The 26503-nt window shown below is 36.9% G+C and overlaps 1 long non-coding RNA gene across 1 annotated transcript; it reads left to right on the plus strand.

The window, feature by feature from the left end:
* The first annotated feature begins 3963 nt into the window (after nucleotides 1–3963).
* On the plus strand, nucleotides 3964–24915 carry LOC120862009. Its single transcript, XR_005720678.1, has 3 exons — nucleotides 3964–3974; nucleotides 8352–8355; nucleotides 24760–24915. It is a non-coding gene; the product is annotated as an uncharacterized LOC120862009 (long non-coding RNA).
* Nucleotides 24916–26503: the final 1588 nt, after the last annotated feature.

Raw genomic sequence — 26503 nt, forward strand, 5'->3', positions numbered from 1 at the left:
CGTTCCCTTCATCCATGTCCCCTACACTGCAAGGTGGACTCCCAACTCCTGGACCATCAGGAAGGTCCCTTGGTTCATTATTTTAATTCCATGCCATAATTATGTATTGAGGAAATCACATGAATGAAATATTTTATTTTGAATGTGGGAACTATTTAGCACACAAAAAAAATGCATTTTCATTTCTCAAGGTTAGAAACCTAAGGTATCTTTAAGAGTCAAAGGATTCACCCTTTATACATCTTGAGGAAAATGGTTTCTATCATTCTTCACAATTGTTATATTATTGTCTGAGTCTAGTGGTTGTGATTACTCTTTGCTAATAGTGAGGTCATCACCCAAGAATGCCTGTGCTTCTGAGAAATTCAACTATTACCCAGGAAAATCACAAAGCTGCTGCTTCTATATTGCTCCTATTTCTGGCACCATCATTGCAGACACTCTATACTTAATGTTAATCAAGGACTCTCTCCTAATCGGGAAGAGATTAGGAGAAGTACATGGGGTGTGCAGGCACAAGAGTGGAAATCAAGCCTAGTTCTATCATTTGTTGTCCTTGTGATAGTGGAGAAGAAAGTGGATAATGAGCCTCCTATATTGCTGTGACCATGCTGAGGTTGCTGTTGGTACATAGCCTCTGATACAGGCACAATAACATACTGAGTTTCAGTCACTAACTGCCCACCTTGAGGTGGACAACTTCAACCTTGCAGGAGGGAAAAGGTGGTATATGTGTGCTTTGTCATTTGTTATGCCATGTGATGTTTAAATACTCTATGTTTTGCCAAGCTTAATTTTCCTTCCCTGCCCTTAGCATAACTGTGAGAGGGGAAGATAGTATGTGTCATAATTATCCCTTTAATTTCTGTGCTGAACACTGTCTTTTAGCTTATTTGTAATATACTACTTTTCTCATATCCAATTCTCCTGAGGTTTTTGCTGTCTTAAAAATTTTATTGCTATTTGTAAATGAAAGTGGTCTATAATTTTAATATACTGTATCATCTTTTTCAGGTCTTGGGTTGTTCTTTTAAAAAATATTCAGTAGTTTTCCTGATTTTTCTGTTCTGGTAATTGTTTAAAGTAAAGTTAGGGTTAGGACTATCTGTTCCTTTAAGGCTTCATAAAAACCTCTGTGAGCCCTTTAGGGGACCTGGAAGTATTTTGTGAAGGGCCTTTTCTGTATAATCTGTTTCCCTTTATTATGGAAGTCAGTTGTCTATATATATATATATTTAATTCAACTAAGGGCAATTATCTCAGTTGGTAAAGGATCCGCCTGCAATGCAGGAAACCCGGTTCAATTCCTGGATGGGGAAGATCCCCTGGGTAAGGGATGGGCTACCCACTCCAGTATTCTTGGGCTTCCCTTGTGGATCAGCTGGTAAAGAATCCACCTGCAATTCAGGAGACCTGAATTCCATCGCTTGGTTGGGTAGATCCTTTGGAAAAGGGAAAGGCTATACACTCCAATATTCTGGGAGGAATACTGGACTCCACGGACTCCATTGAGTCAAAAACAGTCAGACACAACCTAGTGACTTTCATTTCACTTCTCACTTGAAGGGCAATTAGTCCTCTTGTGAAGTGAAGTGAAGTAAAAGCCACTCAGTCATGTCCAACTATTTGTGACCCCATGGACTGTACTCTGCCAGGCTTCTCTGTCCGTGGAATTCTCTAGACCAGAATACTGGGTAGCCTTTCCCTTTTCCAGCGGATCTTCCAAATGCAGTAATTGAACCCAGTTCTCTCACATTGCAGGTGGATTCTTTACCAGCTGAACTACCAGGGAAACTGCTGTCTTCTTATCAGTTCAGTTCAGTCGCTCAGTTGTGACCGACTCTTTGCAACCCCATGAATTGCAGCACGCCAGGCCTCCCTGTCCATCATCAACTCCTGGAGTTCACCCAAACCCACGTCCATCAAGTCGATGATGCCATCCAGCCATCTCATCCTCTGTCATCCCCTTTTTCCTCCTGCCCCCAATCCCTCCCAGCGTCAGAGTCTTTTCCAATGAGTCAACTCTTCGCATGAGGTGGCCAAAGTATTGGAGTTTCAGCTTTAGCATCTTTCCTTCCAAAGAACACCCAGGACTGATCTCCTTTAGAATGGACTGGTTGAATCTCCTTGCAGTCCAAGGGACTCTCAAGAGTCTTCTCCAACACCACAGCATCAATTCTTTAGTGGTCAGCTTTCTTCACAGTCCAACTCTCACATCCATACATGACTACTGGAAAAAGCATAGCTATGCTTAAAAAAACAAAAACAAAACAAACTTTTGTTACTTTTAATATGCCATTTTTATACCTTTTATTTTCTTCTAAAATTACCAGTTTTATTTGTTTTCAAATATATTTACACACAAATGATTTTGTATTTATTTATTTATTTATTTATTTTTAATTTTTACTTTACAATTCTGTATTGGTTTTGGCATAGATTGACATGAATCCACCACAGGTGTACATGCGTTCCCAAACATGAGCCCCCCTCCCACCCCCCTCCCCACAGCATCTCTCTGGGTCATCCCCGCGCGTCAGCCCCAAGCGTGTCATATCCTGCATCAGACATAGACTGGCATTTCGATTCTTACATGATATTATACATGTTTCAATGCCATTCTCCCAAATCATCACACCCTCTCCCTCTGAGTCCAAAAGTCCGCTATACACATCTGTGTCTTTTTTGCTGTCCTGCATACAGGGTCATCATTGCCATCTTCCTAAATTCCATATATATGTGTTAGTATACTGTATTGGTGTTTTTCTTTCTGGCTCACTTCACTCTGTATAATCGGCTCCAGTTTCATCCATCTCATCAGAACTGATTCAAATGTATTCTTTTTAATGGCTGAGTAATACTCCATTGTGTATATGTACCACAGCTTTCTTATCCATTCATCTACTGATGGACATCTAGGTTGTTTCCATGTCCTGGCTATTATAAACAGTGCTGCAATGAACATGGGGTACATGTGTCTCTTTCAATTCTGGTTTCCTCTGTGTGTATGCCCAACAGTGGGATTGCTGGGTCATAAGGCATTTCTATTTGCAATTTTTTAAGGAATCTCCACACTGTTCTCCATAGTGGCTGTACTAGTTTGCATTCCCACCAACAGTGTTGGTGGGAATACAAATGATTTTTTTAAATTTCCCTTTATTTTTTTGGTATACATACTTTCTCCTTTTTAAAAACTGGGTTATTTCATTGTGTGTTTCTTTGTAATTTATCAAAGCACATTTTATTTTGCTTTTTCATTTTCTAACTCAATAAATTTGGCTTTTATCTCTAATAATTTCTTCTATTTTATTTTAGATTGTTTTGGTTTATCTTTATGGACGCAAGTTTTGACATGCATTTGTTGTTTTATTGATAAAGGTATTTAATACTATGAATTTTTCTCTGAACACTGCTTCGTACAGTATAGTACATCAGGATAAAGATATCCTGAATTTATAAAAAAAAATTCAATATTAGATTTAAATTAACTTTTGATCTAGTAAAACTGTAAATAGAATTATGTGGTTGTTGCTTGATTTTTCTTTCCCGGTAGAAGTGAATTTTTTTAATATTGCTATTGATTTGTAACTTTATGACATGTGGCAGATTTACATTTGTGTATGTTTACTATGTGTTTGCTTATTTGTTTGAGTTAAGATTGTCTGAGTTTTAGTGTTTGGTAAGTTTATTGTCACCTTGATCTTCCAGAATAAGACAGTCATGTTTAAAACTCATATTGTTATATATTTCTGTTTCCCATTCTGTATCTTTATAAACCTGAGATTGTTAAGAACCTGGTGAGTTGCAGTAATTTCAAGAAAAAAAGATGTGAATAAAGCTTTCTGAATGAGAGATGATATTCAATGACATTAAGTGATATTCAGGGGTCAGGTTAGGAGGGTTTTGTAGTGCCTGATTAAGATTTTGGTTTTTATTCTCAGACAAAAATGCCCATGAGGTGTTTTTTGAGGTGAGTAATGGGATCCAGTGACTTGTGTGACTTTTGCTTGCTACATGGATGAGGCAATGGATGATGCAATGGTGATGCAATGGACAGGATGCACTCATTTTCATCAAGTCAATGATACTATCCAACCATTTCATCCTCTGTCATTCCCTTCTCCTGCCTTCAATCTTTCCCAGCTTCAGGGTCTTTTCCAATGAATCAGTTCTTTTTTTTTTTTTTTTAATGTATGGCAAAACCAATACAATATTGTAAAATTTAAAAAAAAATGAGTCAGTTCTTTGCATCAGGTCTCCAAAGTATTGGAGTTTCAGCTTCAGCATCAGTCCTTCCAGTGAATATTCAGGGCTGATTTCCTTTAGGATGCACTGGTTGGATCTCCTCGCAGTCCAAGGGACTCTCAAGAGTCTTCTTCAACACCACAATTCAAAAGCGTCAATTCTTTGGTGCTCAGGTTCTTTATAGTCCAACTCTCACATCCGTACATGACTACTGGAAAACCATAGCCTTGACTAGATGGACCTTTGCTGACAAAGTAATGTCTCTGCTTTTTAATATGCTGTCTATGTTGGTCATAACTTTTCTCCCAAGAGTAAGCATCTTTTAATGTCACGGCTGCAATTACCATCTGCAGTGATTTTGGAGCCCCAAAATATAAAATCAGCCACTGTTTCCCCATCTATTTCCCAAGAAGTGATGGGACCGCATGCCATGATCTTAGTTTTCTGAATGTTGCGTTTTCAGCCAACTTTTTCACTCTCCTCTTTCACTTTCATCAAGAGGCTCTTTAGTTCTTTGCTTTCTGCCATAAGGGTGGTGTCATCTGCATATCTGAGGTTATTGATATCTCTCCCAGCAATCTTGATTCCAGCTTGTGCTTCATCCAGCCCAGCGTTTCTCATGATGTACTCTGCATATAAGTTAAATAAGCAGAATGACAACATACAGCCTTGACGTATTCCTTTTCCTATTTGGAACCAGTCTGTTGTTCCATGTCCAGTTCTAACTGTTGCTTCCTAACCTGCATACAGGTTTCTGAAGAGGCAGGTTAGCTGGTCTGATATTCCCATCTCTTTCAGAATTTTCCACAGTTTATTGTGATTCACACAGTCAAAGGCTTTGGCATAGTCAATAAAGCAGAAAAAGATGTTTTTCTGGAACTCTCTTGCTTTTTCTATGATCCAGCAGATGTTGGCATTTGATCTCTGGTTTCTCTGCCTTTTCTAAACCCGGCTTGAACATCTGGAAGTTCACAGCTCACGTATTGCTGAAGCCTGGCTTGGAGAAATTTGAGCATTACTTTACTAGTGTGTGAGATGAGTGCAATTGTGCAGTAGTTTGAGCATTCTTTGGCATTGCCTTTCTTTGGAATTGGAATGAAAACTGACCTTTTCCAGTCCCGTGGCCACTGCTGAGTTTTCCAAATTTGCTGGCATATTGAGTGCAGCACTTTCACAGCATCATCATCAGAATTTGAAATAGCTCAACTGGTATTCCCTCTCCTCCATTAGCTTTGTTCGTAGTGATGCTTCCTAAAGCCCACTTGACTTCACATTCCAAGGTGTCTGGCCCTAGGTGAGTGATTATACCATCGTGATTATCTGAGTCATGAAGATCTTCTTTGTACAATTTTTCTGTGTATTCTTGCCACCTCTTCTTAATATCTTCTGCTTTTGTTAGGTTCATACTATTTCTGTCCTTTATTGTGCCCATTTTTGCATGAAATATTCCCTTGGTATCTCTAATTTTCTTAAAGAGATCTCTAGTCTTTCCCATTCTATTGTTTTCCTCTATATCTTTGCATTGATCTCTGAGGAAGGTTTTATCTCTTCCTGCTATTATTTGGAACTCTGCATTCAAATGGGTATATATTTCCTTTTCATCTTTACTTTTCACCTCCCTTCTTTTCACAGCTATTTGTAAGGCCTCCTTAGACAGCCATTTTGCTTCTTTGCATTTTTTTTTTCCCTTGGGGATGTTCTTTATTCCTGTCTCCTGTTAATGTCATGAACCTCCATCCATAGTCTATCAGTTTAGGTCTTGAATTCAAGTCATCTCTTTCTTTGGGAGAAATGTAAATGTATATTGTTGGCCATTCCATGTGAGTATGAATTCTTTTTTCTTTTGCAAAATTTTTTTTTCTGCTGATACATAAAAGAATGTTGCTCATCAAGTTAGTTGTCACAAGCCATGTACCTGAGATATTAAAAATCTACTTGAGCAAATCTGACCATCTGACACTTTAGCTAAACTTTGATATAATTCTTGTATGAACTAGCAGTAGCCTATTGTTGTTTGCTAGATTTGAACTGAATTAAACAATAGCTTTCTAACTGGGGGAGAGGGTCTGCAGGGCTGGTATTTATTGTTCATGATGTTGCTTTAAGCTCTTATCTACTATTCAACTCATATCTTGTCTTCAAAGGCCTTTGAAACATCTGGACATTCTTCTTGACATGCATAGTTACCTGAGTAAATGATCAAATGTCCCTTGTAAAGTGCTGGGGAGTCATTACCATTTATACTTGACATGATTTTTCAGGGATCTTGTGTCTGGATATATGATCATCAATGTATGCATTAGTTTCTGTATATGAAAACTGCTTCAAAATTTAAATTTCTACATAGGATCATGGTTTTCATTGGAGTGACTGGTCTCTGTCTCCCAGGCATTTATCTGTGATTTATTGAGCTGTCAAAATCTGAGAGTTAACATTGTTTTATGACCATTTCTTTTGTACTTCCACATCTTGTATTCTACTATCTCTAGAAATCTTATATATCAGGCCTCCTTGAAGGTCATTATGATCCTGGTGGCTATTGCAATAATCAGTACCCTTGGCTTATGTAGTTTACAAGTTGTTACCTCTTGTTTTTGAATTCTACTATCCCTATAGCCATAACAAGTTCAAGTTATTAACAGAGTTTTATCTTCCTCTCAGGACTGGCTGCAGAGAATCCATAACTGAGTATCTTTGTGATATTCACACGACAGTGCTTTTCACATGAACTTGGTAAATGGTATGCTTTGACTTTCTCATGAAACATAATCATTTGATGAGTGTTCTGCATGTGCCTATCATGCCCATATCACTGAAACTGTGTGCTTCTCTTCACCTCTTTCCATGGAAACTTTGCATTTCAACTTTACACAGTGCACCCATTGCTTTTTATCAAGATTTTAGTGGTCATTTTAGTTGTAGGTTTGAACCATCCATCGGAACCTTGTCAGGGTTTTATATCTAGTTATTTTGGGAGAATACTCCCATATCAATAAATTATTGTCTATCCAAATTTATAATTTAGCCTTCCTAATCACTGTTAACATCCAGTTTGTGTAATCTCTTTCTGGGGCATAAGCAATATTAGCGCCATTTATTTTTCATGACTATTCAATTTATTTATCCTTCCCAATATTCTAATTGTGCATGGGAATTATGATTGCTTATCTTATTGGAGATTTGCATTTCATTATAAACTTCATATTTAACTCCTAAAATGTGTTTGAGAATCAGAACATAATTTAGGGCAAACTGACTTGACCCAGGTGTTATTTGCTGAACTATATGCCCCCCAAATTCATATGTTAAAGTCCTAACTCCTAGTGCCTCAGAATGTATCTGTATTAGAAAGTAGAATTTTAAACATGCAATTAAGTTAAAATAAGGTCATTATGCTGCTCCCTAATTTAGTATGACTTGTCCTGATAAGAAGAGGATGTTTAGATGCAGATAGCTACAGAGGGAAGACAAGGTGAAGACACCATTTACAAACTGAGAGGTTTCAGTGGAAACCAAAAGAAACCAGCCTTGCCAAAACTTTGATCTTGGGCCTAGCCTCCACAATAGTGAGGAAATTAATTTCTGTTATTTAGAAAACTCTGTATGTGGTACTTTGGGTAGCCACAGAAAACGAATACACCAGAAATGAAATATCCTGCTTTGCTTAGAATTCCTTTTAATTCACTCAAAACATATATTTTTCTTTCATTCTTGAGTTGGAAGACACATTTGTTGCAACACTTTCTTTGTGTAAGCAGCAGTTTGGAGAAGTGGGTCTAAATATTGATCCTTATTCTTAGGATCTGAAGTGAACTTCTGTTTTTTATTTTCTCTTAACTTTGCATTGTTTCACTTAAAACATGCCCTTATGAAATATGAAAGGAAGAAAAGATGAATATAGACATTTAAAGAAAACAACACAGAAAATATTAAATTTGTATTGGTATGAATTACTCATTAGTCAACAAAAGATTTACCAGCCCTACATATCTCAAAGAAAGTTTACATACAAAGATGCAGTTATGTTGCAGAAACCAGGACTCAAGAAACCAAGCACCACATTCAGAGAGTTGGAGAACTCAGGTTTATTATGCCAGTGGGCCCAGAGGAGTTAACACTGTAAACTCTGAGACCCAAACAAAGGGATTACAGGTTTTTTATAGACAGACTGTAGTGGGCAACACTAGCTGCTAATAGGCTGGCTTGAACTAAGGTGTTTTGCATGCACAGGAACAGTGATCAAGATGGAAAGGATGATGCCTGACCTGGACAGGCATGATTAAGCAAGTTTGCAGGAGCTGGGCGATTGCAAAGAGTGAGTGAGATAAACTGGAATGAGATAAACTCCAGTTCCTAGTATTGCAAGTCCCCATTTTCTGAGACTACATGACCTACGTGATTTAGACTTTGGAAGGGGCAAGCTGAGTTACTGAGGCAAAAGGGGAAAGAGGTTATGTAAAATTTTAATTTTTCCTCTTCAATTACACATTATTGAACTCAGATTTTAGAAGTTGTTTATTATCTGGACTCTGACATATACATACTTAAAATGGACATTTATTGTGTGCATGTGTGTTCATCTCAAGATCATGTAATAGTCCTATAAAATAATGCATTGGGCATGCTTGGGTGCTAAGTCGCTTCAGTTTTGTCTGGCTCTTTGTGACACTATGGATTATAGTCCTGCCAGGCTCCTCTGTTGAAGGGATTCTCAAGGCAAGAATACTGGAGTGGGTTTCCATGCCCTCCTTCAGGGGATCGTCCCAACCCAGGAATTGAACACACATCTCTTAAGTCTCCTGCATTGACAGGCATGTTCTTTACCCCTGGTGCCACCTGGGAAGCCCCAAAGACAATGCACTAATAGAAATCAAATTAGAGCTTAGCTAAAATGTTGGATTCTGAAACTGTAATTGGGGCAATGAGACCTTTGGAGATTACCTCTTTTCTATAAGTTTTTTAAAGAAATGATTTTACATTTAAATCATGCTCTCAGCTATGCCTTTTCAGCTTTCCTAACTTCATTTTAGAATCTCATTTAAAACTGGTTTAGACTGTTGATTTTGTGTATGAACCATGAAGCATAATTATATAAATCTGAGTCCAGCATGCAAGGGCCTGTTGTGTAGATTTGCCCATATGAGAAGTAGATCTATTACCAAACAGAACTGGTTCTTTGAGACATGGAACTTTACAGCTCTTAAATTACAGGGTTTTATTTGAAGCCCCTCCCATAGTACTTTTAATAAATGACAGAACTCTCCTGATTTGCGGTCACAGAAGCCTCTGATGGCTACAAAGTTCCCATTGCCTCAGTGGCCACTGTCAGCCTTTGAGGATAATTTTGGGTAATTGACCAATTATGTCCCCAAAATTTTGTGTACAAAACACAGATTACATACCAGTTTAAGGTATCAAAATTATCCATTACAAACTTGATATAAATCTGTACAACTGTTTTTTATGTATTACTGTAACAGAAGAAGAAAACCTAATTTCATTTGTATATATTTTCACTTTCAACATTTATCACAGAATTTCATGAGCAAACCATTTGATAATTGGGTTCTATGTTTGTTAGAACTGTTGCAGAGGTATTGGCAATATAACCTGTATTGTGTTTTCTGTGGGTAATTTATTGGGCAACAGGAATAGAACAACCTCCAGAATTTATTTATGTAATCCATCCATTCATTATTTATGTAATCCATCCAACCATTCATAAATTTGATTTCAGTTCAGTTCAGTCACTCAGCTGTGTCCGACATCTGACTCTTTGCAACCCAATGAACCGCAGCACGCCAGGCCTCCCTGTTCATAATCAACTCCCGGATTTCACCCAAACCCATGTCCATCAAGTCAGTGATGCCATCCAACAATTTTATCCTCTGTTGTCCCCTTCTCATCCTGCCCTCAATCTTTCCCAGCATCAGGGTCTTTTCAAATGAGTCAGCTCTTCGCATCAGGTGGCCAAAGTACTGGAGTTTCAGCTTCAGTATCAGTCCTTTCAATGACTATTCAGGACTGATTACCTTTAGGATGGACTGCTTGGATCTCCTTGCAGTCCAAGGAACTCTCAAGAGTCTTCTCCAACACCACAGTTCAAAAGCCTCAATTCTTCAGTGCTCAGCTTTCTTCATAGTCCAACTCTCACAGCCATACATGACCACTGGAAAAACCATAGCCTTGACTTAGATGGACCTTTGCTGACAAAGTAATGTCTCTGCTTTTCAATATGCTATATAGGTTGGTCACAGCTTTCCTTCCAAGGAGTAAGTGTCTTTTAATTTCATGGCTGCAATCACCATCTGCAGTGATTTTGAAGCCCAGAAAAATAAAGTTAGCCACTGTTTCCACTGTTTCCCAGATGGGAAACAGATGCCATGATCTTAGTTTTCTAAAGGTTGAGCTTAAGCAAACTTTTTCACTTTCCTCTTTCATTTTCATCAAAAGGCTCTTTAGTTCTTCACTTTCTGCCATAAGGCTGGTGTCATCTGCATATCTGAGGTTATTGACATTTCTTCCGGCAATCTTGATTCCAGCTTGTGCTTCCTCCAGACCAGTGTTTCTCATGACTATAAATCAAATTACACAAAATCAAAGAATGTTGATTTTATCTTTAAGCACTTTGAAGAACCAGTAATTTTTCTTAAAATCAATCTTGAAAGATGTATAAGAGTGTCATGTGCGTTTCTATGGATATGTTAAATCAAGATGTTTTGTTCTTGACTGTAGCTTTAAAAATGGATATCTTTGTGGGTAGGTAAAATTGACTATATTTGTAAATAATAAATATATTCAAATGAATTACAGTTCTGGTTGGTGTTATAGTTTAATTTTATATAAGCCCTTATGTAATTTCACAGGCTACCTGAGATCCATTTATTCCTAGCCAATTGTGATATGATATCACTATTAGATTTGGATGAAATAAATACAAAGATTTGCTTGTTTAAGTTGAAAGTTTAAGCAATGTGACCTCCAGACCTTGTCTTTGGGGATTAGGATCCTATCCTGAACAAGAAGAAAAAACAAAAGATAACTATACCATTGATTCTCTTAATTAACATTTTCTTCCATTGAATACACTTTAATAAGAGAACACAATAACAATTATAGTTGCTCACAAAGGATTATAGAAATGGTAAAAGGCCAGCTTGAAAATGCCTATTTTTAATCTTCCAGAGAGAAACTGTACTCTTTCATTTCTGTTGTACTAGAGTATAAGAAATCAATGACAGGTACATCTCTCTTTGGAATAACTTTTATAACCCTCTCTCAAAAAAAGTCTCTATTCTCAGCATGCCACCCACAGTTCACTAACTCTGAACTAGTCATGTCCATCCCCAGTGCAACTAGGTTGTTTCAGCTCTCTCTAGTGGAAAAATCCCCCGAGACTTCTTTGCTGAGCTATTTCCAGTTGCTCTTCTAGTAATAAAGATGACTTTTTAGGAGCCAGCCATGCTGCTCATCAAATGAATTTCAGAACTTACTTATTTTCTTTCTTAACATTTTGAAGGTCATATCAGTTTACTAGTGTATATTTTAAAAAATAAAAATACTGCCTAAAAATTGTTCATTTTATTCCTGTGTTTTATTGCTTCAGAATTCTTATGTAATTATGTCTTATATCATTTTATTATTTTGCAAATGTGAGAGTTTTTTTCTTTAAGAAATAACAGTGTTTTAAGGCATGATTGTCATTAGTAACACAATGGGCTTCTTTATTATAGTATTTTTCTTAAAAATAGTTATAATGTAATACCAAAAATTTGATGAGGACATAACTTTGCTCCCATTATGATGCAGGTTTCCAGGTAATTTCTTTCATTTCTAAAGATTGATTTGTTCCCAGGCAGCTCAGTGTTAAAGAACTCACCTGCAGGTGGGTTGGATCCCTGGATTGAAGAAGATCCCTTGGAGGAGGAATGGGGAAACCACTCCAGTATTCTTGCCTGGAAAATTCCATGGACAGAGGAACTTGGTGGGCTGCAGTCCATTGGTTTGCAAAGAGTTGCACATGACTGAGTACACACAGACACACACACACATGCAGTGTATATGTGTATATTTAAATATACAAAATGCAATGTTGTTTTTTATATGTATTCAAACTGTATAAATGAAATGGTTTTTCATTATCCAGCCATTTGTTTTTACTTAACAAACTTTTTCATGTATATACATTCATATTTATTAATATATATACACATGAATTGAGTATATATATGGCCCTGGTTATTCATTCAAACTAGCAATAAAGTGAGATGCATGATGTTGCACATTGTATTTATAATACCTAAAAATATATAAGCTGTTTTGTTTTTATTGCTCCAAACAATGCTATTATTAACAGTTTTATGCATATGCTTTTGTATATCAGTTCAGTTCAGTTCAGTCACTCAGTCGTATCCGATTCTTTGCAACTCCATGAATTGCAGCACGCCAGGCCTCCCTGTCCATCACCAACTCCCGGAGTTCACTCAGACTCACGTCCATCGAATCCATGATGCCAACCAGCCATCTCATCCTCGGTTGTGCCCTTCTCCTCCTGCCTCCAATCCCTCCCAGCATCAGTCTTTTCCAATGAGTCAACTCTTCTCATGAGGTGGCCAAAGTACTGGAGTTGTAGGGTGGATATTTTCTTTAGGAGTAAAACCACTGGCTTAAGTATATGTATATTTTCAACTTTATTACATTTTTTTATTCTATCTAGCTACATTGGCTAGGGTATTTTTCTGCAATGTTGAAATGCAATGATGACTGTGGACACCACACACGATTCATGACTTTAGTGAGAATGCACTGAGTACTTCATTATTACATTATTTATTGAACACATGTATTTCCTTACCCTGTTTTCTGATATGGCCTAGAATCAATTATATCTCAGTAGGACTGCATAATATCATTCTACAATAAAAGGAACCAGGACTCTTAGAAGTAGTGGCTGTTTCAGGGACTGGAACATTGGAATATATAAGCATGGACTAGCTTGTGCCAGAAAGGAAGGAAAACCTCAAAAACCCCAAATCCTACAATGATTATGGAGTCAACTAAAAAAACCTCCAAAGGTCAAATATGAAACAAGTTTAACAATAAAATAACAAAATACTAGATCATAACCTAAAGTATAAAATAAATATATGTTGACTTCATACTGATATAAACAAAAAAACAGATAAGTAAAGAAATAATTGAAAAAGTTAACAAATGGGAAAGAAGAGACAAATGTTGATGCAGGAAAATGACCATTTATATAAGAACTTTGCCTTGAAGAAGGAAGAACATAATGCACACTCCTTATGCATGGGCTGATCTAGTGTCCTTCTTCCTGAGCAAAATATGGGGGAATAAAGTAACTTAAAGAAAACTGACAACTACTTTCTCAGCCAGGTGATCAAGGCTGGTATCACCAGAGGTGTCATGTTGGTACTAGGTACTCCTCATAAGAAGGTATGTAAATAGGACTTTATGTCAGTGGTTTTCATGCCCCAAACAGAAATCCCAGGTTACAGAGAGAAAAACATGAGCCAGACTTCAATAAAAGGATACTCTACAAGGTATCTGATCAGTTCAGTTCAGTGACTCAGTTATGTCTGACTTTTTGTAACCCCATGGATTGCAACGTCAGGCTACCCTGTCCATAACCAACTCCCAGATTTTGATCAAGCTCATGTCCATCGAGTCAATGATGCTATCCAACCATCTCATCCTCTGTCTTCTCCTCCTCATCCTGCCCTCAATCTTTCCCAGCTTCAGGGTCTTTTCCAACGAGTCAGTTCTTCACATCAGGTGGCCAAAGTATTGAATCTTCAGCTTCAGCATCACTCCTTCCAATGAATATTCAGGACTGATTTCCTTTAGGATTGACTGTAGTTTGATCTCCTTGCAGTCCAAGGGACTCTCAAGAATCTTCTCCAACACCATAGTTCAAAATCATCAATTCTTTGGCACTCAGAATTCTTTATAGCCCAATCTCACATCCATACATGACTACTGGACAAACCATAGCATTGACTAGACAGACCTTTGTTAGCAAAGTAATGTCTCTGCTTTTAATATGCTGTCTAGGTTGGTCATAGCCTTTTCTCCAAGGAGCAAGTGGTCTTTTAATTTCATAGCTGCAGTCACCATCTTGCAGTGATTTTGGAGCCCAAGAAACTAAAGTGTCTCACTGTTTCCATTGTCTCCCTATTTGTCATAAAGTGATGGGACTGCATGCCATGGTCTTAGTTTTTTGAATGTTGAGTATTAAGCCAGGATTCTCACTCTCCTCTTTCAATTTTTTCAAGAGCCTCTTTAGTTCCTGTTCACTCTCTGCCATAATGGTGGTGTCATCTGCACATCTGAGGTTATTGATATTTCTCCTGCCATCTTGATTCCAGTTTATTTCATCCAGTCTGACACTTTGCGTGATGTACTCTGCATATAAGTTAAATAAGCAAGGTGACAATATACAGCCTTGATGTACTCCTTTCCCGATTTGGAACCAGTCTGTTGTTCCATGTCCAATTTTAATTGTTGCTTCTTGACCTACATATAGATTTCTCAGGAGGCAGATAAAGTGGTCTGGTATTCCCATCTCTTGAAGAATTTTCCAGTTTGTTGTGATTCATGCAGCCAAAGGCTTTAGTATATTCAATGAAGCAGAAACAGGTATTTTTCTGGAAGTCTTTTGCTTTTTCAATGATCCAATGGATGTTGGCAATTTGATCTCTGGTCCCTCTGCCTTATCTAAATCCAGCTTGAACATCTGGAAGTTCACAGTTCAGGTACTGTTGAAGCCTCGCTTGGAGAATTTTGAGCATTACTTTGCTAGCATGTGAAATGAGTGTAATTGTGCAGTAGTTTGAATATTTTTTGGCATTGCTTTTCTTTGGGATTGGAATGAAAACTGACCTTTTCCAGTCTTGTGGCTCCTGCTGAGTTTTCCCAATGCTGGGATATTGGGTGCAGCACTTTCACAGCATCATCTTTTAGAATTTAAAATAGCTCAACTGGAATTCCATCACCTCTACCAACTTTGTTCATAGTGATGCTTCCTAAGGCCCACTTGACTTCACATTCCAGGATGTCTGGCTCTAGGTGAGTGATCACACCATCGTGATTATCTGGGTCATGAAGATCTTTTTTGTATAGTTCTTCTGCATATTCTTGCCATGTCTTCTTAATATCTTCTGCTTCTTTCAGCTCCATACTGTTTCTGTCCTTTATTGAGCCCTTCTTTGCATGAAGTGTTCCCTTGGTATCTTTAATTTTCTTGAAGAGATAGCTAGTTTTTTCCATTCTATTGTTTTCCTTTATTTCTTTGCATTGGTCACTGAGGAAGGCTTTCTTATCTCTCTCTGCTTTTCTTTTGAACTCTGCATTCAGATGGATGTATCTTTCCTTTTCTTCTTTGCCTTTAGTTTTCTTCTTTTCTCAGCTGTTGTAAGGTCTCCTCAGACAACCATTTTGCTTTTTTGCATTTCTCCTTCTTGGGGATGGTTGTTTTAACCACTTCCAGTACATTGTAATGGGCTTCCATCCATAGTTCTTCATGCACTCTGTGTATCAGATCGAATCCCTTGAATCTATATGTCACTTCCATTGTAAGAGATTTGATTTAGGATGCTCTTCAAAACTGTTAAGGCTATTAAAATAAAAATCTGAGAAACCACCACAGTGGTGGCTCAGTGGTAAAGAATCTGCCTGTCAGTGCAGGAAACATGGGTTCATTCTCTGGGTCAGGAAGATACTCTGGAGAAGGAAATGATATCCCACTCCAATATTCTTGCCTGAAAAATCTCACTGATAGAGGAGCCTGGTGGGCTACAGTCCATAAAGTCCCGAAAAAGTTGGACACAATTTAGGGGCTAAACAATAACAACAACAAGAGCAGAAGCTTAAGAAAATGTGATTACTAAATGTAGTGAAGTATTTGGAATGGAATCCTGGAATAGGAAAAAAAAAAATTAGGTAATCATTGAGAATGGATTTGGTTAATGAAATTATATTAGATTTCTCCTTAGAATCAGAGTCAATCACACACATACATACATATAGAGATTTATTATAAGAACTAGATCATGTGTTTATGGAGCTGAGGTCCCATGATCTGTACTCTGTAAGATCAAAAACTAAGAAAGCAGTGATGTAACTAAGTCAGTTTAAGGCCAAAGGCCTGATAAACTAGATAGGAGGAAAGTGATAATGCAAATTCTGATCTGAATCTAAAGCCAGAGATCCAGAGGCACAAATTTTCATTTCTGATAGCAAGAAATAATTGATATCTCAGCTCAAAGAGAGAGAGTTTGTCCTTTTCCTTTTCCTTTTTTTTTTTTTTTTTTAACTTAAGCACTCAACAGACTGGATAATAGCCACTTACACTGAAGATGGTGATCATTTTCTACTCAGAGGTTAAAGCGTCTGCCTCCAATTTGGGGGACCCGAGTTCGATCCCTGGGTTGGGAAGATCCTCTGGAGAAGGAAATGGTAACCCACTCCAGTATTTTTGCCTGGAAAATCCCATGAATGGAGAAGCCTGGTAGGCTACAGTCCACGGGGTTGCAAAGAGTGGGGCACGACTGAATGACTTCACCTTCACCTTACTAATTCAAATGTTCATCTCTTCCAGAACCACACTCACAGACATGCCTTAAAATAGACATCTCTCTGGGTATCTCTTAGCTCAATCATGTTGACAGATAAAATTAACCATCACAACAACATATCAATAATGGGTCATTAAATGAACAGATTTATCATGCTTATGTGTTGTTGTTGTTCAACTTTTTGCAAGTCGTGTCCAACTCTTTGCAACCCCATGGACTGCAGCTTGCCATGCTTCCCTGTCCTTCACTATCTCCCAGAGTTTCCTCAAATCATGTCCATTGAATTGGTGACAATATCCCATCAAATGCCCAAAATATAGGAGCTTCAGCTTCAGCAACAGTCCTTCCAGTGAGTATTCAGGGTTGATATTCTTTAGGATGGATTGGTTGGATCTCCCTGAAGTCCAAGGGACTCCCAAAAGTCTTCTTCAACACCACAGTTTGAAAACATCAATTCTTCAGTGCTCAGCCTTTTATACGGTCCAAATCTAACATCTGTACATGACTACTAAGAAAACCCATAGTTTTGACTAGATGGACCTTTGTCGGGAAAGCGATATCTCTGCTTTTTAATAGTTGTGTGAAGTATTATTAATATGCAAAATTGACAGCTACTTTCTGTACTACCTTAGCAATCTTTCTGAAAATCTAACTTTTTTCTTTATGAAGCTTTTATTTAAAAATAGGTATTAAAAGATTTTAATTCAGTCTTCTCAAATATAAAGTTTTTCTTCCTGCTTTACTAAATTTTTTTTTTTTACTATGAATTTGTGATGGAAGCTACTATACACTTTTATCATATACTGATACAATTATTCTACTTCCCTTTTTGATCTGATAAGACATAGGTAAATTACATTAATTGCTTTTCAAATATTAGGCATCTTCATTTGTTAGAATGTTACAGAATATGCTAAAGTAAAAAAGAAAGAAAGAAAAAAAACCTCCCTAATTTCAGTGACTTGAAAATCAAAGGTTTCTATTTCTCTTGGACCAAATAAATATTTCTTTTCAGGGGGCACTGTGATCCATGCCATTATCACACAGGTGACCCAAGTTAGAGGACTTTTATCATCTGGTTGTCACTGGACACTGTGAAAACTGCAGTAAGATCAAAGGCACTGGAAGACATTTTTGAAAGATATTTTTTTGCATTGTTTCTTGTGCCATATCTAGTCTAGAATGCAGTCTCTTCCATGAATTTTTAATTTCAGATAGTGTATTATTGTATTCTAAAAGCCCCACTTGACTTGTTTCTCATTACATTCATATTTTCCCCTTGATGTAGTTGCTGAGTTTTAAAATGGTGTCTGAGAGGAATGAGAAAAGTGCTTGATAGACCCATGAAACCAAAGGGAAGAGTGCTATAAAGTGAAGATCAGTGTCTCTTAAGGAGAAAGAGTCTAGAAACAACTGGAGGCATTCAACTGGGATTCATATGGGCTCTATACAAGGACCAAGTGTAAAGTGAATTCCACTTGTCCTTAGCAGGACTTAAGCTTATCCTTGAATCCTGGCATTTCCCTGATGATATCAAAGTTACACTGAATTGCTGTTTCCCTGTGCTAGCAGCTTTCTAGAAGCAAAAACAAATCTTGTCCAGAAGAATATAAATTCACTCAGTATCTTAAATTGTGGCTATAATTTTTATTTGTAATGTCTGGTACTTAATTCATGAAAAGATGAGTCTTGACCATTAGAGCCAAAAAATGGAAACAGACAAGGATCCATATGAAATGTAGATAATGGAGTTATATATACAGACTTTAGATTGGCCTATTTAATAAATTTCAGAATTGCAAAATATACTGGAGAAAAGTGTGCAGTATAAAGAGGAATTCAAATTTTATAACTGAATTTTTCTATCTACTCTTAAATTTTTCTCAGTGATGCTTGATCTGCTATAAAAGTGATGAGCTTCGGTTTATTTGAAATTTCCTTATTTCAACTTTAATCCATTTTGAGTTTATCTTTGTGTATGGCATTAGGAAGTGTTCTACTTTCATTCTTTTACATATAGCTATACAATTTTCCCAGCACAAATTATTGAAGAGGCTGTCTTTGCCCCATTGTATATTCTTGCCTCCTTTGTCAAAAATAAGGTACCCATAGGTGTGTGAGTTTATCTCTGAACCTTTTATCTTGCTCCATTGCTCTATATTTTTGTTTTTATGCCAGTAACATACTGTCTTGATAACTGTAGCTTTGTAGTGTAGTCTGAAGTCAGGAAGGTTGATTCCTCCAGCTCCTTTCTTCTTTCTCATGATTGCTTTGGCCATTTCATGTCTTTTATGTTTCCATATGAATTGTGAATTTTTTTGTTTGTTTTGTTTTTTAGTTCTGTGAAAAATATCATTGGTAATTTGATGGGAACTGCACTGAATCTGTAGATTGTGTTTGGTAGTATAGTCATTTTCACACTATTGATTCTTCCTACCCAGGAACATGGATTATCTCTCCATCTGTTTACGTCATCTTTGATTTCTTTTATTAGTGTCATAATTTTCTGTGTACAGTTCTTTTGTCTCTTTGAGTATGTTTATCCCTAGATATTTAATTCTTTTTGTTGCAACAGTGAATGGAATTGACTCCTTAATTTCTCTTTTTGGTTTTTCATTGTTAAAATATAGAAACACAAGTGATTTCTTTGTATTGATTTGTATCCTGTAACTTTGCTAAATTCACTGATTAGCTCTAGCAATTTTCTCAAACAATCTTTAGGTTTTTATATATACAGTCATTGTATATATACAGTCACTGTATATACATTCTATATACAGTGTATAGATATATATGTATAAATATGTGTGTGTATATATATATACACACATTGTACATATATGTATACATACATTGTATATATAGTCACTGTATATACATTTTATATACAGTCTATATACATACATCTACATTATGTCATTGGCAAACATTGAGAGTTATTTCTTCATTTCTTTCTTTTTCTTGTCTGATTACTTCTAGAACTATGCTGAATAATAGTGGTGAAAGTGGACACCATTGTCTTGTTCCTGATTTTCGGTTCCTGGCTTTCGGTTTTTCACCATTTAGAATAACAGCTATAGAATATATGGCATTTACTATGTTGAGGTAGGTTCCTTCTTTTCCCATTTTTAAAAAAAGTTTTAACCATAAATAAGTGAAGAATTTTGTCAAAGGCTTTTTCCGCATCTATTGAGATTATCATATGGTTTTTATCTTTAGATTTGTTAATATAGTATATCTCATTGGTTGATTTGCATATATTGAAGAATCCTTGCATTCCTGATATAAACACAACTTGATCACGGTGTATGAGCTCTTTGATGTGTTGTTGAATTATGTTTGCTAAAATGTTGTTGAGGAGTTTTGCATCTATGTTGATCAGTGATATTGACCTGTAGTTTTCTTTCTTGTGTTGCTTTGGTTTTGGTATCGAGGTGATGGTGGCCTAGTAAAATGAGTTTGGAAGTGTTCCTTCCTCTGCAATATTTTGAAAGAGTTTTAGAAAGATAGGCATTAGCTCTTCTCTAAATGTTTGATAGAATTCTCCTGTGAAGCCATCGAGTCCTGGACTCTTGTTTTTTGGGAGATTTTTGATCACAGCTTCAATTTCAGTGCTTGTAATTGGGTTGTTCATAATTTCTATTTCTTCCTGGTTCAGTCTTAGAAGATTGAACTTTTCTAAGAATCTGTCCATTTCTTCCAGTTATCCATTTTATTGCCATACAATTGTTCATAACAGTCTCTTACAATCCTTTGTATTTCTGCATTTTCTGTTGTAACCTCTCTTTTTTCATTTGTAATTTTTTTGGTTTGATTCTTCTTTTTGTTCTTGATGAATCTGGCTAAAGGCTTGTCAGTTTTGTTTATCTTCTCAAAGAACCAGCTTTTAGTTTTATTAATCTCTACTATTGTTTCTTTCATTTCTTTTTCATTTATTTCTGCTCAGATCTTTGTGATTTCTTTCCTTCTACTAATTTTGCAGGTTTTGTTTGTTTGTTTGTTGTTCTTTTTCAAGTTGTTTTAGGTGTAAAGTTGAAAGTTTTGAAAGTTTAGTCACTCAGTTGTGTCCAACTCTTTGCGACCCCATGGACTGTAGACTACCAGGCTTCTCCATCCATGGGATTTTCCAGGCAAGAGTACTGGAGTGGGCTGCCATTTCCTTCTCCAGAGGATCTTCCCAACCAAAGGATCAAACCGGGGTCTCCCACACTATAGGCAGACGCTTTACCATCTGAGCCACCAGGGAAGTCTAGGTGTAAAGTTAGGTTGTCCATTTGATGTTTTTCTTGTTTCTCGAGGTAGAATTTTATTGCTATAAACTTCCCTCTTAAAACTGCTTTCATTGTTGTCATGTTTTCATTGTCATTTGTTTCTAGAATTTTTTAAATTTCCATTTATATTTCTTCAGTAAGCTGCTGATTATTCAGAAACATATTATTTAATCTCCATGTGTTTGTGTTTCTTACAGTTTTCTTTTTCTCTTGTAATTGATATCTAGTCTCATAACGTTGTGGTTAGAGAAGATGCCTGATACAGTTTCAATTTTCTTAAATTTACTGAGGTTTGATTTGTGACCCCAAATGTAGTCTATCCTGGGGAATGTTCCATGTGTACTTCAAAAGAAGGTGTATTCTTCTGCATTTGGATGGAATGTCCTGAATATATCAATGAGATCCATCTCATCTAATGTATCACTTAAGACTTGTGTTTCCTTATTGATTTCACGTTTCGATGATCTGTTCATTGATGTGAGCGGGGTGTTAAAGTCTACTATTAATGTGTTACTGTCAATTTCTCCTTTTATGTCTGTTAGTGTTTGTCTTATGTATTGAGGTGCTGCTATGTTGGGTGCATCAGTTCAGTTCAGTTCAGTTCAGTTCAGTCGCTCAGTTGTGTCTGACTCTTTGCGACCCCATGAATCGCAGCATGCCAGGCCTCCCTGTCCATCACCAACTCCCAGAGTTCACTCAGACTCACATCCATTGAGTCAGTGATGTCATCCAGCCATCTCATCCTCTGTCGTCCCTTTCTCCTCCTGCCCCCAATCCCTCCCAGCATCAGAGTCTTTTCCAATGAGTCAGCTCTTTGCATGAGGTGGCCAAAGTACTGGAGTTTCAGCTTCAGCATCATTCCCTCCAAAGAAATCCCTTCAGAATGGACTGGTTGGATCTCCTTGCAGTCCAAGGGACTCTCAAGAGTCTTCTCCAACACCACAGTTCAAAAGCATCAATTCTTCGGTGCTCAGCTTTTTTCACAGACCAACTCTCACATCCATACAGGACCACTGGAAAAACCATAGCCTTGACTAGATGGACCTTTGTTAGCAAAGTAACATCTCTGCTTTTCAATATGCTGTCTAGGTTGGTCATAACTTTCCTTCCAAGGAGTAAGCGTCTTTCAATTTCATGGCTGCAGTTACCATCTGCAGTGATTTTGGAGCCCCCCAAAATAAAGTCTGACACTGTTTCCACTGTTTTCCCTTCTATTTGCCATGAAGTGATGGGACTGGATGCCATGATCTTAGTTTTCTGAATGTTGAGCTTTAAGCCAACTTTTTCACTCTCCTCTTTCACTTTCATCAAGAGGCTTTTTAGTTCCTCTTCACATTCTGCCATAAGCATGGTGTCCACTGTATATCTGAGGTTATTGATATTTCTCCTGGCAATCTTGATTCCAGTCCAGCGTTTCTCATGATGTACTCTGCATATAAGTTAAATAAGCAAGGTGACGATATACAACCTTGTTGTACTCCTTTTCCTATTTGGAACCAGTCTGTTGTTCCATGTCCAGTTCTAACTGTTGCTTCCTGACCTGCATATAGGTTTCTGAAGAGGCAGGTCAGGTGGTCTGGTATTCCCATCTCTTCAGAGTAGCAAAGGAAGTCTTCCTTTTGCATTGATCTCTTGAACACTATGTAGTGTCCTTCTTTATCTCTTGTTATCTTCTTTATTTTAAGGTCTGTTTTGTCTGATATGAGGATTGCTACTCCAGCTATTTTTTTGTTTCCCATTTGCATGGAATATATTTTTCCATTCTCTTGCTTTCAGTCTATATGTCTTCAGGTCCACTGTGGGTTTACTGTAGACAGCATATATTTGAGTCTTGTTTTGTATCCATTAAGCCAGTCTGTGTCTTTTGGTAGGAGCATTTAATCCATTGTAGTAGTTATTGATATATATGTTCCTATTGCCATTTTCTTAATTGCTTGGGGTTAATTTTCTAGATCTTTTTTCTTCTTTTTCTTCTCTTATATTCCTTGACTATATAAATCCTCTTAAGATTTGTTGTAAAGCTGGCTTGGTGGTACTGGAGTCTCTTAACTTTTGCTTGTCTGAAAAGCTTTTTGTTTCTCCATCAATTGTGAATGATATCCTTGCTGGGTACAGTAATCTTGGTTGTAGATTTTTCCCTTTCAGTACTGTAAATATATCTTGCCATTCCCTTCTAGCATGCCAAGTTTCTGCTGAAAAATCAACTGTTAAATGTATGGAGTTTCCATTTTATGTTACTTGCTTTTTCCTTGCTGCTTTGAATATTCTTTCTTTGTGTTTAGTCTTTGTTAGTTTGATTAGTATGTGTCTTGGCAGGTTTCTCCTTGGGTTTATCCTGTATGGGACTCTGTGCCTCTGGACTTGAATGACTATTTCATTTTTCATGTTGGGGAAATTTTCAACTATAATCTCTTCAAAAATTTTCTCATACCCTTTATTTTACTCTTCTTCTTCTGGGGTCTCTATAATTTGAATATTGGTGTGTTTGATATTGTCCCAGAGATCTCTGAGACTATCCTCAGTTCTTTTCATTCTTTTACTTTATTCTACTCTTCAGAAGTTATTTCCACCATTTTCTCTTCCTGCTCACTGATTCATTCTTCTGCTTCAGATATTCTGCTATTGATTCCTTCTAGAGTATTTTAAGTTTCAGTAATTATATTATTTGTCTTTGTATGTTTATTATTTAGTTCTTCTAGGTCTTTGTTAATTGATTCTTGAATTTTCTCCATTTTATTTTCAAGGTTTTTGATCATCCTTATTATCATTATTCTGAATTCTTTTTCAGGTAGTTTGCCTATTTCCTCTTCTTCTTTTTTGGGGGTGGTGGGGGGGAGCCTCTGTTTTTATACTTTGTTCCTTCACTTGTGTAGTATTTCTCTGCCTTTTCATTATTATTATTTTTTTAACTTATTGTGTTTGAGGTCTCCTTTTCCCAGGCATCAAGGTTGAATTCTTTCTTCCTTTTGGTTTCTGTCCTCCTATGTTTGGTCCTGTGGTTTGTGAAAATTTCATATAGGGTGAGATTTGTGCTGAGTTTTTTGTTTATTTGTTTATCCTCTGATGGGAAAAGCTGAGTGAGGTGGTAATCCTGTCTGCTTATGATTGGGTTTGTATTTTTGTTTTGTTTGTTATTTAGATGAGGTGTCCTTCACAGGGTGCTATTGGTGGTTGGGTGATACCAGGTCTTGTATGCAAGTGGTTTCTTTTGTGTGAGTTCTCACTATTTGATAATCCCTAGGGTTAGTTCTCTGGTAGTCTAGGTTCTTGGAGTCAGTGATCCCACTCCAAAGGATCAGGCCTTGATTTCTGGTCAGGAAAGAATAGTCCACAAGTGGTTTGTTATGGCATTGAGATTAAAACAAATTTCCAAAAGTGAGAAACCAAAGATGAATCCCAGACAAATGACAGTTACAAAATCAGGCAAATAACAGAATATACACATATCCATATACACCTATAAGCAAAGTCAAAACAGTCCAATAAAAATAAAGTACAGTTGATTGAGCTGGTGAAAAAAGGAAATCAAAAATTGTATTTACAAGTTAAGAACAAAACTATCTAAAGTAGAAACTGGTAAACAAAACTAAAGCAAGGTGCCAAGTGGGGAATAAACCAATGGAAACAAAAATACCAAATATTTTGAGGGGAAAGAAAAGAAAGAATATATATGCAAAGTTAAATAGAGTTAGATGAAGAAGAATTATATATACAAAAGATTAATTGCAAGGAGTAAAGAACAGTATGAAAGGCAAAGGAATAAATGTAGAAAAAATATAATAGGTTTAAAAAATTAAAAAATATATAAAAACAAGAAAAGAAAAAAAAGCAAGGAAGAAAGAAAAAAAATTTAAAAAGGGAAAACTTCACAGAAAGCAAAAGCCCAATGTCAATACAAAGGTTTATAACAACAATAAAAACTGTGACTGAATATACACATATACATATACACCCATAGCAAAATCAAAGCAATCCAACAAAAATAAAGTAAAGTAAATTGACCCAGTGAACAAAGGAAACCAAAAATTATATCTATCAATTAAGAAAAAACTAACTAAAGCATAAACTGTAAAACAAAACTAAAGCAAATTGCCAATTGAAAAATAAAGCAGTGAAAATGAAACTAACATATCTTCAGAAGAAAGAAAAGAAAGAATAAATATGCAAAATTAAATAGAGGTATTTAAAGAAGATTTATATACATTAAAGATTAACTTCAAGGGGAACAGAACAGTAGGAAAAGCAATCAAAAGAATAAATGGAATAAATGTAAAAAAATAATAATAAGTTTTAAAATTTAAAAATTAAAATTAAGAAAAAAAGAGCAAAGAAAAAAAAAAGGAAAACTCCACAGAATTGCAAAAGTCCAATGTAGAGGCAGAGGTTTATAACAACAATAAAAAATGTGACTGAGGGGAAAAAAAAAGCTCAAAAATTTAATTAGATTTCATAATACCAATAAAATAGACAACTAAAAGGAGGGGTGGGGAATCCAAACAAATCTCCAGAACAAGTCAAAACATAAGAATAATAAATGTTTTGAATCACTGCTGTCACAGTCCTTTCCTTCACTGGGAGTCACAGTCCACCTCACTTTCCTAGGATGCCCTCCAACATTGTACTGATCTCTGGACCTGCTGTGGGGGCAGCTTTGATTCTAATCTGGTCCTACTCCTTGCTTCCAGTCTCCGCAGATATCTGAACTAGTGTATTTTCTATTGTGGGAGCTCTCAGTGTCCTTTTATATATTCTATAGACACAGAGTCTGTCTAGTTGAGCATGTGGATTTAATCTATAGCTTGTACAGCTGGTGGGAAGGTTTTGGGTCTTCTTCTTTAGCCTCACTACCCCTAGGTTTCAATTGTGGTTTTAGTTCCACCTCTGCATTTGGGTGGTCCACTGGGATTTGCTCCTGAGACTTCCCTGGAGGACTTGGGTTTGTCCCTGTGAGGGCTAGGTGTGGAGTTGGTGCAGCTGCTTGGGTTGCATGGGTTCTGGCCACACCAGGTTCTCAGGGGACTTAGCAACTAGGGTAGCAGGAAATATAGTACTCTAGAAGGGTATGGAAACAAGTATTGGTCAGTATGCTCCAGTATTCTTGCCTGGAGAACTCCCCTGACAAAAAAGTCTGACAGACCACAATCTACAGGGTCGCAAAGAGTTGGATACCATCAAGCAACCCTGTGTGCACAGGTGCAAGACTTTTTTGCCTGTGGCAGCTCTGCTCCAGTGAGAGTTGAGCATGAAGGTGGTGCATCTGCTTGGCTTGTGGGGACCCTGGTGGCACCAAGTGTGCAGGGACATGGACTGCCTCTGCCTCAGGAGTTAATGTCCTATCAGAGTCTTTTTTTTTTTTTTTTTCAGCTTCTTGTAGCTGGTGATCAGAAGGCC

Source organism: Oryx dammah, unplaced genomic scaffold (genome assembly GCF_014754425.2).
Source record: "Oryx dammah isolate SB20612 unplaced genomic scaffold, SCBI_Odam_1.1 HiC_scaffold_3, whole genome shotgun sequence".
NCBI lineage: Eukaryota > Metazoa > Chordata > Mammalia > Artiodactyla > Bovidae > Oryx > Oryx dammah.